The sequence below is a fragment of the Eptesicus fuscus genome, chromosome 15 (genome assembly GCF_027574615.1).
Source record: "Eptesicus fuscus isolate TK198812 chromosome 15, DD_ASM_mEF_20220401, whole genome shotgun sequence".
NCBI classification, from domain to species: Eukaryota; Metazoa; Chordata; class Mammalia; order Chiroptera; family Vespertilionidae; genus Eptesicus; species Eptesicus fuscus.
The window spans coordinates 55,127,895-55,141,505 of NC_072487.1; positions in this window are offsets into that span (position 1 = coordinate 55,127,895).

The window sequence follows — 13,611 nt, forward strand, 5'->3', positions numbered from 1 at the left end:
GGTGTGGTGTGGTGTGTGTTTTTTTCCCTTTTGCCCTCCCCTTCCCACCTTGGCCTAGTGGGGAGGTTCTTATCTAATACCTCTGATTGGCTCATAGACAGCCAATCCCTGTAATCACGCTCACACACTCACTGTATGCCTTGGATGTTAAAGCTACAAGGGCTACCTGCAGACCGTGTAGCTCTTACTCCAGACTCTTCATTTGACTGGTGAAGACACCAAGGCACAGAGGGTTAGGGGGTTTCCTCTAAGTCAAACAGCTAATGCATGGCTGAGCTCTAGAATCCACAGAGGGACACTGGGAAGAATGTTAGCTTAGCTCCATCACTTAAAGAATACATGACCTTGGTCAAGGTTGCCTTTATTTCTCTGAGCCTTACTTTTTCTCCTCTGTAAAGTGGAATCACAACTTTACAAGAGCATTATGTAAGTTTGTAAAGTGCCTGCATCCAGCAGGCACCCCTTCCTTATGCCCCCAAACCAACCTGGACTCCCTAGGGTTTTTTAATGCCGAACACACTGTCTTTATTTTCATTCTTTCTCAAATTTTACATTTTTGTCTTAAAGTTGGTAAAGACTAGAATAAAACTCAAAGTGACTGATCTAAGCCATCCTCTCCCCTATATATGGCACTGTCCAGGTATGGGCTCATTCCACAGCTTTTCTCATGAGCATTAAAGCAAAATCCAAATCAAGAGAAGGTAAATAAAATATTATGTGCTTCCTGAGTGAAATAATGAATGAAGCAAATAAACCTTATGGGGAAATCTAAAAACAATGAAATCTATGATCAATGAAATATGATCATGGGAAAGTATATAAATTCTCAGGAATATATTTCTTTGGGATAATTCATAAAATGGGAGGAGGTGGAGTCAAAGTGCTCAATGGTATTGAGTGTGACATTAGAATTTATGAGTGAACAAGTGAAATGTCAATGAAATGAAGGAAAAAGTATTGGAGAACTAGGTTGTCTAAATAGAGTTTAGGGGGCAGATAGCTTCTAAAAGTGGGTAGTGTTAAACATCGAATGTGATTATTAAAGGAAATTGAAATGTTTGAAACACAAAATTGAGGCTCACTTGTCTGGAGAAGTCTTGGCCACGGCCTGTTCTAAGGATGGTGGAGGGCTAGGCCAGGTAAAGCTCCCATCAGCACTCCTGAATCCACTTGCCACCCAAAGGCATACTTTCTGGTTTCCCATCTCCACCTGGTGCTCATTCAAGCACCTCGTGCTTGACTGATCAGACCCAGATGACCCAATCTGGGGAGGTTTCATCAGGTTTTATTTTGCCAAAGAAGAATGGAGGAAGTAGAGGTGGACGGTGGTGAAAGAATGGAGCGTGGGGTGAGTGACAGATGGTGGGGGTCAGGACTTGGGTGGTTGGAATTGTGACTAAAACAGTCCACCCGCTGAGAGCTGCATGGTAAAAACAATTTCACTTATGCTACTAACACTAATTATTCTTGTTGTGATAATGACAACAATAATAATAGCTCATTTTTTTAGGTCCTATGATGCATTGAGTTCTTTTTATAGATATCTCCAACCTGAGCTCCTGTCTGAAATCGCATGTTTTCTGGATAAGGAAACTCTGGTGAACTGTCATAAAGAAATAGAAACACTTTTTTAAAAAACAAATGGCTTTGAATCTTAGTATTTATTGAGAAAGGCTAGCTGAATACTTTAGAATTTTGCTCTAGCCAAATTATTGTTTAGACCTCTCGACTGCTCTCTTAGGCGAGTTGCTTATTTTTGAACTAAATTTTACAAACAATCAGAATTCTGATGGCGTGACTATTACATGTTTCTGAACTTGTTATTATATTTAGAATACATGAGACATTGATGGAACATGATTAAGCTAGTTCTTTGTTAGCCTAAACATTCAGGTTATTAATTCAAAAAGAGCCTTTTCCCAAGACGGGCACATAGCGAGTCTGACTCACTCTGACTCAGTGGTCTAAAGCAGAGCTGTTTACATTTGGGTCACCAAAGACTGCATAGATTAGCAATTTCCTTCTCCCCCCAGCACGGTATAACCTTGGACGCTAAACCTTCATTAATCGGGGAAGAATGACTTGCGTAGGCAGACCCAGGTGGCCCTGCTCCTGCTGGGCACCGTTTCACGTGAACAGCAGACTGGCCAAGCACGTCAGAGGGCATGGTGCACCCGCCCCCAAGTGGTGACACCTGCTGCTGCTCCTGTGGCATCAGCATTTGCCTGCTTCCAGGGTTTGATGTGTAACTGGAACTCAAAGTTCACGACAGCAAGGCTGCAGCTTACCAGGCCTGAAAAACAGTCACTCCTGAGCAACGCAGACGGTTGGCAGGTGTGTGTTTTAAGTCTCTCAACTCCATAAAATATTCAAAATTGAGAGATCACGGGACTTGGAGGCCGTGTAATACTGAGGAATCCTCCAACCCTGTTTTGTCCTCAGTGCCATCATCTTTTGAAATTTCATAGGAATCCAGGCTGCAGCTGCCCCGAAATGGTGCATTCAAACCACCGTGCCCCCGCGCCTTTAAAAAAATGTGCTAAAATACACATAACGTAAAATTTACCATCTTAACCGTTTTCAGTGTCCAGTCCTTAGTGTTCGTGACATACACATTGTTGCTCAACCAATCTCCAGAACTTCTTTTCTCTTGTAAAACTGAAACTCTAGATCCATTAAACAACTCATCATTCCTGGCCCCTCCCCCCCATCAACATCACCACCCTGGAAACCACCATTCTACTACTGCCTCTGTGAATTTCACTCTCCCAGGTACCTCATATAAGGAGAGTCACACAGTATTAGCCATTTCCTGACGGGCTTATTTCACTTAGCATGATGTCTTCAAAGTTCATTCATGTTGTAGCATGTGTCAGAGTTTCCTCCCTTTTCAAGGCTGAATAACAGTCCACAGGCCAGTGGACACTTGCGTTGCTTCCACCTTTTGGCTGTTGGGAATAAAGCTGCTTTAAACATGAGTGTACACATATCTCTTCGAGACCAGGCTTTCAATTCCTTTATGGCCCTTTTATTAATGCAACAGTTTTACTGAGCTAGAATTTACATCCCATACAAGTCACCTAAAGTTTGCAATCCAGGGTAGTTGGTGATAGTCACCGAGTTAGAATAGTAAATGTCAGTTTGGGAGAGTGATGTGGTAATTTTTCTAAAATGCCAGAATCTGAGGGGGCAGGTGGTTTTTAAAGCACCAGAATGAAGCCTGGGGCAGGAGCCTTTCCTTTCCTCGGGGTGGTTTTTTCAGACGCTCCTCCTCACCAGGAAATGTAAACTCTGTGTGTTCTAGGGAGACTAGAGTGCCTGCCTAGATTCAAGTCTCCAGGGTCAGTGAATGTAAAAGTATCCAAATTCGAGGCCTTAGCGATACCACCCCTTTGAGACAAAAGAGTAAAAATGAAGCTTGAAATGTGGCCAAGAACTTGAGGCTTTCCTTGTCTGAGGAAGCAACTCTGTGCAGTTAGGATGCTGCCGAGGCAGGGGCAACTGGAAAGAAGGGGCTGCAGAATTTCAGAATTACTGAGTGGCCAGTACTTTTCCGACAGGAAAGAGTTACTCTGGTCCGCAGTGACCGCCCAGTCCCCACATTCCTTCAGCGTGGGTGCTGTACTGCCTCGTCAGTGTTTTCTCTCCGCCTCTTGCTCAATCATCTCAAAGTTCAATTTTCCCCTCACTATCTAATCAGAATTGTTGGTTATTTATGTCATTAATGATCCCGGCATATTTCTCACTTTTCCTTATCTCTTGGGTGAACTGTTAGGCCTGTGGTTTGGAAGGCATTGTGTGCTGTGGAAAGAGCCATGGGTGGGGAGGCACCAGGTCTGGGTGGGGGTCTAGCCGTGCCGCTGGTTAGCTGTGAAACTGAAGGAAATCATTCTCTTAGCCTCCCTTCCCTGATGGGTGAAGTCGGCCTAGCAATACCACCCCTGTCTAACTTTCCCATGTTGTTGCACTGACTGAAGGGTAGCCTCTAAATCAGCGATTTTCAACCGGTGTGCCGCAAGAAGTTTTAAAACACGCAACACCTGACGCTTTAGTCAGGGCACTGACCTCTTTTCCCTTAGATTGTCAAATAAAATATGACAACAGCCGACACAACAATAGCCGTCTGGTGTGAATGAGTCAAAATTATACCCATTTTTTGGGTCAGATCGGCAAAAAATAATTATATATTTCTTGATGTGCCGCAGAATTTTAGTAATTAGTTTCTCTGTGCCATGAGATGAAAAAGGTTGAAAATCACTGCTCTAAGTGCTATGAAAATGATAATTACAAAGTATTATAAACCATGTCACTTCACAGACATTACACTGCACACACACACACACACACACACACACACACACACACACATTTAAAAATCAGAAAACAAAATTCTGGCCCTGACTCTACCCTGAATAGCTGGATGACATTGCCCAAGGGCGGTCATTGCCATCTGTTGAGCGCCTCCTCCTTACAGGCCTTTTCTGGGCACTTCACATAGAATATTTCTCTCAGTCCCCAGGAAGTCAGCAGGGTAGGTGTTGTTTTGGAGAGGAGGGAGTTGATCCCATCTCTGCCTCAAGGTCACATTATTGTAAGCACCAGGGCAAGGACTGAAGTACAGACTCTAAGGTCATCCTGGGACTTTGAACTCATCATCTATACAGGGAAGCACAGGGTCTCCTCTCCCCAAAACTGCATGTTTTTGACATTCCTGGTTATCATAGGACAAAGAAAATTATTTTGAAGAATAATAGAAGAACTTAGGTTAGACTACAAAGTGTTTTTTAAAGGAAGTGTTGTTGAAATGGATTATTTATTGATGAGAGTACTTCAAAATACTGGCATGTATAAGAGAAACTAGGTGGTTCCAACCTCTCGCCTCTTCCTCCCCTATGATTCTTTGGGTTTGCTTCAACTCATCTCGGCCCTCTTTGGGAATGAAGGTGCCAGGCTGATCCGATCTGGAGTTACACTGTCCTGGAAGGCTGGGAAAAAATACCCACCCAGACACTGAGGGGCAGGTAGCTAGCCAGCATATCTGCATATGGTGGACCAGTCAATTGTTTAGTGACCTCTTCAGTGCCACCTACGCTCCCACAAAATGAAGAACACGTCACTCAGCCTCCAAGGTGAATGAATCCAGTCACCTACAAACTCAACTTTCTGCCCTGCTGAAGGCCTATTCATAAAATTTCTTGGTGAGTCAATATAATTCAGTTATTAAGAATGTGGACTTTGCCCTAGACCAGTGGTCGGCAAACTCATTAGTCAACAGAGCCAAATATCAACAGTACAACGATTGAAATTTCTTTTGAGAGCCAATTTTTTTAAACTTAAACTTCTTCTAACGCCACTTCTTCAAAATAGACTCGCCCAGGCCGTGGTATTTTGTGGAAGAGCCACACTCAAGGGGCCAAAGAGCCGCATGTGGCTCTCGAGCCTCAGTTTGCCGACCATGGCCCTAGACAGTTTGGCTCAGTGGATAGAGCTTTGGCCCCCAGACTGAAGTATCTTGGGTTTGATTCTCGTCAAGGTCACATATCTCGGTTGCAGGCTCAGTCCCTGGACCCAGTCAGGGCACATGCAGGAGGCAGCCAATCGATGTGTCTCTCTCACATCGATGTTCTACTCTCTGTCTCTCCCCTTCCACTCTCTCTAAAAATCAATGGAAAAATATCCTCAGGTGAGGATTAACAACAATATAAACAAACAAAAGAATGTAGACTTTGGAGTCAGCTAGAACTTGTCCTCCAAATTCCAGCGCCAAGCTTCCTACTTGTATTACTCTGGGCAAGTTCTCTAACCTTTCTGAGCCTCGGTTTTCTCAGCAAACTTTCCTAAAACTTGACCTATAACAGTGTTGGAGGATTGTATTGAATGAACAAAAAAGCAAAATGCCTGGCAAAAATTAAGTATTGTATAAATAGTATTGCTATCAGCACCATCATCCCTTTCTCCTCTCCGTACTCTCCAAATTCTGTCACCAAAGAGGAGTGGTTCTAAAAGTTCTGCTCCCACAGCACCCAACCTCATCGACTATGTTCTTTACTCTGAATCCCTCATCTCACTCCCAGCCACCAACGCTTCTTCCATTTTATATGCAGATAAATTAAGCTGGACCCCGAGTCCATCTCAGCAGTTGCATGCTCACACCCAAGAAGAGGTACCCTCCCCCTCAGAGGGCAGTCAGGAGCTGTAGGTGAGGAAAGATTTTTTTCCCCTGTTATGTGAATCCAAGGAGAGTATGACTTACTCACTGAAAGAGATGAAGAGAGGAAGAAGCAGGTTTGAGGAGACTGGAGAAATTGGCAATAGTATTTGTGGAAAGTGTAAAAGGGATTGAAAGAGGGGAGATAAACAAAGAGATAAGGCCACGCACATGCTGCCAGATTCAGAACAGACTGAGCGGCAGGAAGGGCCACCTTCGGGGAAGGCAGACAGGCTGGCTTCATTCGCACCCCTGTGCCGACCACGGGAGATGGCTGGCTGGCCTGCACCACTGCATCCCCGCCCTCTGTGCCACAGCTGACTGCGGGCCTGCGAGGCCCTGCTGGCTGCCAGATGGAGGTGCGAGCGAGAGGCTGGAACAAGTTATCTCTGTGGCAGGGAGCCCAGGGAGGTCCTCATCCCATCATGGCTCCCAGCAGAGGAGGCTGCACGCAGACGGATCACGGCCAGGCAGCAGGTGCCCTGGCTCCTCCGGGGCAGGGAAGGGGCTGCCTTTGCCCTTTTTTTAATGTTTCCTGCGCAAGGCCTGCCCTCTTCTGCTGCTCATTTTGGCGACTCTCCTTTGGGTCATTTGTCAAGTGAGAACACAGATCTTTGATCCCCAAAAAATGGAAGAAAGAAGGCAGTCACTTAATAAAAATAATTCTATTATTTTTGATCAGAGAACAGAAACAGTTACTTCTTGCTAGAGCTCTTGCCCACATGTGGGCAGGTAATTTCACCAGCCATTTTTCCAGTGCCCTCCCCTCTCCCCCAAACCCTTAAGGCACCGTCTCTGGGATCTTTTCCTTCATTCCTTCTCCCTCATCCATCCTGAACCCATGAGGTTAGCCATTTATAGTTGTTCTGCAAAAGTGAAGGTCTCTTTTGAATCTAGTAGGGAAGAGAAGGCAAGATCACAAATAGATATAAATAACTCCAATCTCAGCTCGGTTGTCCTTACCTTTTTATTTTAAATTTTTAAAATATACTTGTATTGATTTCAGAGAGGAAGGGAGAGGGGAGAGAGAGATAGAAACATCAATGATGAGAGTGAATCATTGATTGGCTGCCTCCTGCATGCCCCACACTTGGGACCAAGCCTGCAACCCAGGCATGTGCCCTTGACCAGAATCGAACCTGGGACCCTTCCGTCCACAGGCCAACGCTCTATCCACTGAGCCAAACCAGCTAGGGCCTCCTTGCCTTTTTAGATCCAGATAAGATTGTCTTGAACTTCCATTCTATAACCTCCAGAGAGCCCAATGCCTTCCCCCATTTGGGCAAAATTCCCAGGGGTTTCTCTTATCAAGGCCACACTGAATCAGTTCATTCGAGCACATGGATCATCCCCCAGCCTCAGTGCATCAGCCCTGTCCATGCCAGGGTGACCTAGATGGGAAACGACTCCTTCATTAGATTTCCACAAAAGACAAAAGCAAACAGTTTCACTTACACAAAGGCTTTTTGTCATATTAAAAGATAAACTAAGGCCCGGCCGTGTGTGGCTGAGCGTCAACCTGTGAACCAGGAGGTCTCAGTTTGATTCCCAGTCAGGGCACATGCCCAAGTTGCAGGCTCAATCCCCAGTGTGGGGTGTGCAGGAGGCAGCCGATCAATGATTCTCTCTCATCATATCTCTCTCTCTCTCTTTTTCTCTTCCTCCCTCTCTGAAATCAATAAGAAATATATATTTTTTAAAAAGGTAAACTGAGGTATATTAAACTTTTAAGAACTTATTTGAGCAATTCCAAATGGTCAAAAGCACTCCGACCAAGGGAGCTGGGCAGAAAACTTTTATAGCAAAAAGGTGGAAGTAAAGTAAAGAAATTATTGGTTGGCAATAGCTTAAAACCTTGCAGGCTGTGTGTGATTGGTTGTCCGTAGGTTTTGATTTCGTAGCCATGACGCACTTACAGGCTTAGGTTTTGGTTTGCTTATGTAGGCCAGCAGGGTGTTAGAGTGGCCTCCTTGTTTAATTGATTTAACAGCAGACATAGCTAAAGGTTTGCAGAGAGAGGGAGGAATTACATGGTGGCCACAGAACAATTTGAAATTGAGCATTAGTCATCCCTATTCTTAAAAGTCCTTTGAAACACCCCACCAGGTGCCAGATGGGCTGTCCCACTCATGGTGGCGGGCTCAACTTCTCTCTCTCCTCTCCCATGTCCTCATTTCCTTCCCCACAGATTGCCCTTAGAAGTCAGAACTGTTTTAACTCTACAAGGTGAGGCAGTATGCCCAACACACTGCTAAATCTTTGTAACCCCAGACAAATCAACGTGCTGGGCTAGTGGGCAGGGCCATCTACTCCCCTAGAGACCAGCCACTCAGCAGCCCTAAGACCTCCGCTAACATACCCCACCTTCTTTAAAAGGCACTTGGGTCTGACATCACAATTTTGGTTCCTCTTTTAAGTATCTTCCAAGGTTGTGTGGTGAGGGCCACAAGAGAAGCAAGCCCCCTTGTGAGTTCAGAGAAAGATAGTCTCTTTCTCTGAGATTGTCAGAGAAGAATGCAAATGAGTTTGCACTGCCAGTTAGGAGTGGAGGGTTTTCTGCTCAGAGACAGAACGTCAGCTGTGCGTTTTCTGTGGACAACGGAGGATAGAGGTGGGTGCCGGGCTGTGGTGAGGAGCAATCCTTTCATGGGTCTGTTTTCTCCTCTCCTTCTGCTCTGTGACTGTGGGAGGAGAACAGAAATAGAAAACACCAAAGAAGAATTAACAAAGGACAAGCATTCCTTTATACCCAGATGATGTAATATTGTTTTCCATTAGTGGCCCTGCTAGCTAATCATTTTTAAGAAGAAAGGCAAAGGGCAAACAGATATGGACAATTCTGAACCCCGAGCTATTTTGTCAGAGACATCCACCTTCTTTAAACTCGGTTGTAAAAATCAAGCCCACACAGGGTGGACGTTCTTACATGTTTGCTTAAAACCTGGAATAGCTTTGCTTTAAATTAGGTATGTATCCATGATATTTTTATCTTGGCCAAGGAGGAAGTCTAGTCAAGGCTAGAACTACTTGGCTATGAATATACAGGCTACAACAAGCATGTCAAACTCAAAGGCTAACATGGGCCAAATAAACAAGGTTTAAGTTTATGCGGGCCGCAAAAAAAAAAAAAAGCTTCAATTTGCATAGAAACATAGGTTTCTTTTGATAGAGACATGCTGAATACAAAGGGCTGAAATAAATGAGTAATCGTTAACATAAAATAATAGAACATTTTAATAAAAATTATATTTTTTCTTGAACATTAAACTTACCAGACACCAGTCCTAACCGGTTTGGCTCAGTGGATAGAGCATCGGCCTATGGACTGAAAGGTCCCAGGTTTAATTCTGATCAAGAGCATGTACCATGGTTGCGGGCACATCCCCAGTAGGGGGTGTGCAGTAGGCAGCTGATCAATGTTTTCTCTCTCATCAATGTTTCTAACTCTCTATCCCTCTCCCTTCCTCTCTGTAAAAAATCAATAAAATATATATTTAAACTTACCAGACACTGAATAACTGCACAATTAATAAGCATAAACGCAAATAAACCTATTTTTCTTGTTCTCTGAAAGTGAAATATTTCCTGTTGCACACACCAAACAAGTCAGTACTAGACTAATGACATGGCAATCAGCTGCTAAAATATTCACTGCTAGTATTAGTGGAGAGAAATGGTGTACCTGCGCATAAGGCACGTAAGGGAAATGAATGCAATATGATTATAGTAATCAGTCATTAGCGAGCATTGTAGTTCGTTATTAATAATTATGTATAACGGGGTATTGTAAAAATTAATGTTCTCCAGGACCCATGTCAGAGGGGGTGGGAACTTCATCCTAATATATAAAAAGCCAGGGTCTGTCACGACCTAAATGACCAGACAGATGACCAAAAACTAGGCTAAGGTCCCGACTGGCATGGCAGGAGTCAGTCCTGGGTCCCAGCCGGTGCAGCAGGAGTGAGTCCTGGGTCCTGGCCACCCATGGCACTGCAGCAGGAGGGAGCTGTGGGAATAGAGCCATGCTGCCATCGGACTGGCCTCTGGGTCCCTCCCCCGGGCCCACAGGCCCAGGGAACCAGAACTATGCTGCGATGGGACTGGACCCTACCTGAGGGGTCCCAGATTGTGAGAGTGTGCAGGCTTAGCTGAGAGACACCCACCCATCCCACGAGTGCACGAATTTTTGTGCACCAGGCCTCTAGTATTAAAGAAAAGCTCCCATAGCTTGGCTATGGCAAATAATGCTGCAACAAATATAGGGGTACATCTACTCTTTCAAACTAGTACTTTGGGTTTCTTCAGATATCTACCCAGAAATGGAATCTCTGGGTCAAAATTGTTTAATTTTTTTTTTTTAGGAACCTCCACACTGTTTTCTATAGTGGCTACACCAATCTGGATTCCCACCAACAGTGCATGAGGGTTCCCTTTTTCCACATCCTCATCAACCCTGTTTGTTGATCTTTTGATGATAGCCATTCTGACAGGCGCGAGATGATATGTCATTGTGGTTTTTAATTTGCACTTCTCTGATGATTAGTGATATTGAGCATCTTTCCATATGTCTACTGACCATCTGTATGTCCTCTTTGGAGGAGTGTATATTTAAGTCTTTTGCCCATTTTTAACTGGATTGTGTGGGTTTTTTGGGTATTGAGGTGAATGAGTTCTTTATAAGTTTTAATCCCTTATCGAATTAAATATTAGGAGGAACACTTTTATTTTTTAAAAAATATATTTTTGTCGATTTCAGAGAGGAAGGGAGAGGGAGAGAGAGATAGAAACATCGATGATGAGAGAGAATCATTGATTGGCTGTCTCCTGCACGCCCCCTACTGGGGATCAAGCCCACAAACCGGCATGTGCCCTTAACTGGAATCAAACCTGGGACCCTTCGGTTTGCAGGCTGAAGCTCTATCCCCTGAGTCAAACCAGCTAGGGCAGGAGGAACACTTTTAAAGTATATGATTGTCTAACCACTATGTTATATACCTGAAACTAATACAAAATAATACTGAACGTTAACTGTAATTGAAAAAGAAAAAAGAAAAAAAAAGAAAGGCCTCAAATTCACATGATATGTTATGGCCAAATTAATTATATGTACTTATGGCTTTATGTGTGATTTCAAAACCACTAATTTGCTAATGTATACATTCAAATTATACCATAGTTTTGGGACTGTGGTTTTGCTATTTCTTCATTTTAAATATACTACTGGAAGCTTAAAATGATGGAAGTAGCTGGATTTTTCTTGGCCTCTAAGTGGCCCTGTCCCACACCTGTCTTTATTGCTTGCATATATATAAATATTTATTTCACAACAATGGAGTATAAAGTTGGGCTCTAGTCTCCTAATTAATAATCAGAAGATAATCTGAAAGAAATATTGAGAGAGGATATTTGGAAGAATATACAGTCTATCCAGTCCGATGATATCAGAGCTACAAAAAATGGGCACATTACTAACCCAGGCCTACACCTTTCTTGCTGGGATAGTTTTGGGTGAATTAGCATTAATGTGCTTTTGGGGTGATGCCATCTGACTTGCCCGAGGGCCATCATCAAAAATAGATCTGTCCAACTCACTCTGGCCATTGTCCAATAAGATCTCATCACAACGTGGGCTCATTATGAATTGCTCAGACAATAATTCTGACTCAAGAAACAGAAATAACCATAAAAAAGTTAAAAACTGAAGTTGATCTTACCACAAGGGAAATTCTAGGGACACACACTTTTATTGGTTTGTTTTAATCATGGAACAAGTGCTTCTGGTTTTACTTAATATACTACTCCAGAATACAGAAAGAGGAGACACTACCCAACTTATTTATGAGACTAGCATAAACTTGAAACTGGACCTGACAAGATGGTACGAAAAAGGAAATTTATAGCCACTCTCTTTAGTGAACGTAGATGGAAAAATTCTAAACAAAATCTTAGCCAGTTGAATACAACAACTTGTAAGAGTGATTGTGACATGGGTTTGTCCTATCAGATCACTCCGATTCCTGCTGTTGCCAACAAACACCTTAAAACTACATTGCTCAGCCAGGAAGTTTGTTCAAAGAAGCAATGATCTTTTGTGCCCTAGTGACCTCTTGTGGTTAATGGACTACTTGCTGGAAAATCCACGCCCGGAGAATCCCTGGCTCGTTGCCTCCTGAATGTTCATCCTTAGGCTACAGAAATGGGTCACGGGGAACCAGGAAATGGGACTTGGCCTTGTTTCATACACACTGACATCCTTGGGCATCATTCCAATATGTGTCGTCCCTAAAATAAGCTGAGGAAATATGTAAGAAAGCCAGATTTTCTGTTTCTTAAACTTGCCTTTCATGTCTCTCTTCCTTCTTTCCTTTCTTCCTTCTTTCCTCCATCCCTCCCTTCCTTCCTTCTTTCCCTCCTTGCTCTCTTTTCTTTTTTAATTTAGGTGAGGAGAGAACACTGTAATGAAGCATCAATCGGACTGGAAAAATAAATAGCAGTGATAGAACAGGCATGGTGATATAAACGTGTGGACAAAGGTGCTTACTGCAGAGCTGATTTGAGCAGAAAATTTTAAAACAATACATAAACATCCATTAGTAGGAGATATTTTAAGTGATTGTATTACATTCATACAATGGGATACCATAAAGGCATAAAACTGTACATAGGCACCGTACACACACACAGGTGCAGGGGCTGGGGCGAGGTGGGGGGGGGGGGGGGTTGGACAAAGAAACTGAGTTCTATGATGACTTGTAGAATATCCTGTGTTTCCACATTGGGTTTGTGTTTCCATGAGAAGAGAAAGTCACCAAAACATTAACAAGAGTGGTTATAGCAGAGAGGTGGCGTTAGATTTTCTTCCCAGTTTTCTCTACTTTTGTGTGTGTGTGTTGCAACAATTCCCAACTTAGCACATTAAAAATCTGAATGCCATTCCCCTCTCGAGCAGCGAAGCCAGAATCATTGGGGTCAGGTCCAGGTGATTCCAACAGGCAATCAAGTTTGACACCAGTGTTATATGGTTTGATTCTTTCACCAGTATACTTGCTGGTGGCTGACTGGGTTCCAGGCTCTGCTCCTGAGGGTGGAGAAGACCTAGCCACAGTCCTTTTACCTGTAGGGGAGGCAACGCTTTACCCTCTCAGGGTGTCCGGCTGGGCCTGAGAATTAAACCGACATAAGACATTAACAGGAGAAAAACAAACAAGTTTTTCCAGGGACGTGGGAGGCCCCACCGGAAAGGGAAACCCCAAAAGAAGACCCAAACACGTATCCGAGGTCGGACAAAAGCAGTAAGTTGCTCAAAGATGACAAGACAAAGGCACTCGGGTCAGGACAGTTAATGGTGACAGGGATGATAAGGGTGAGTTTATCCAGGTTTGTTTGTGCAGATTACTCTCACC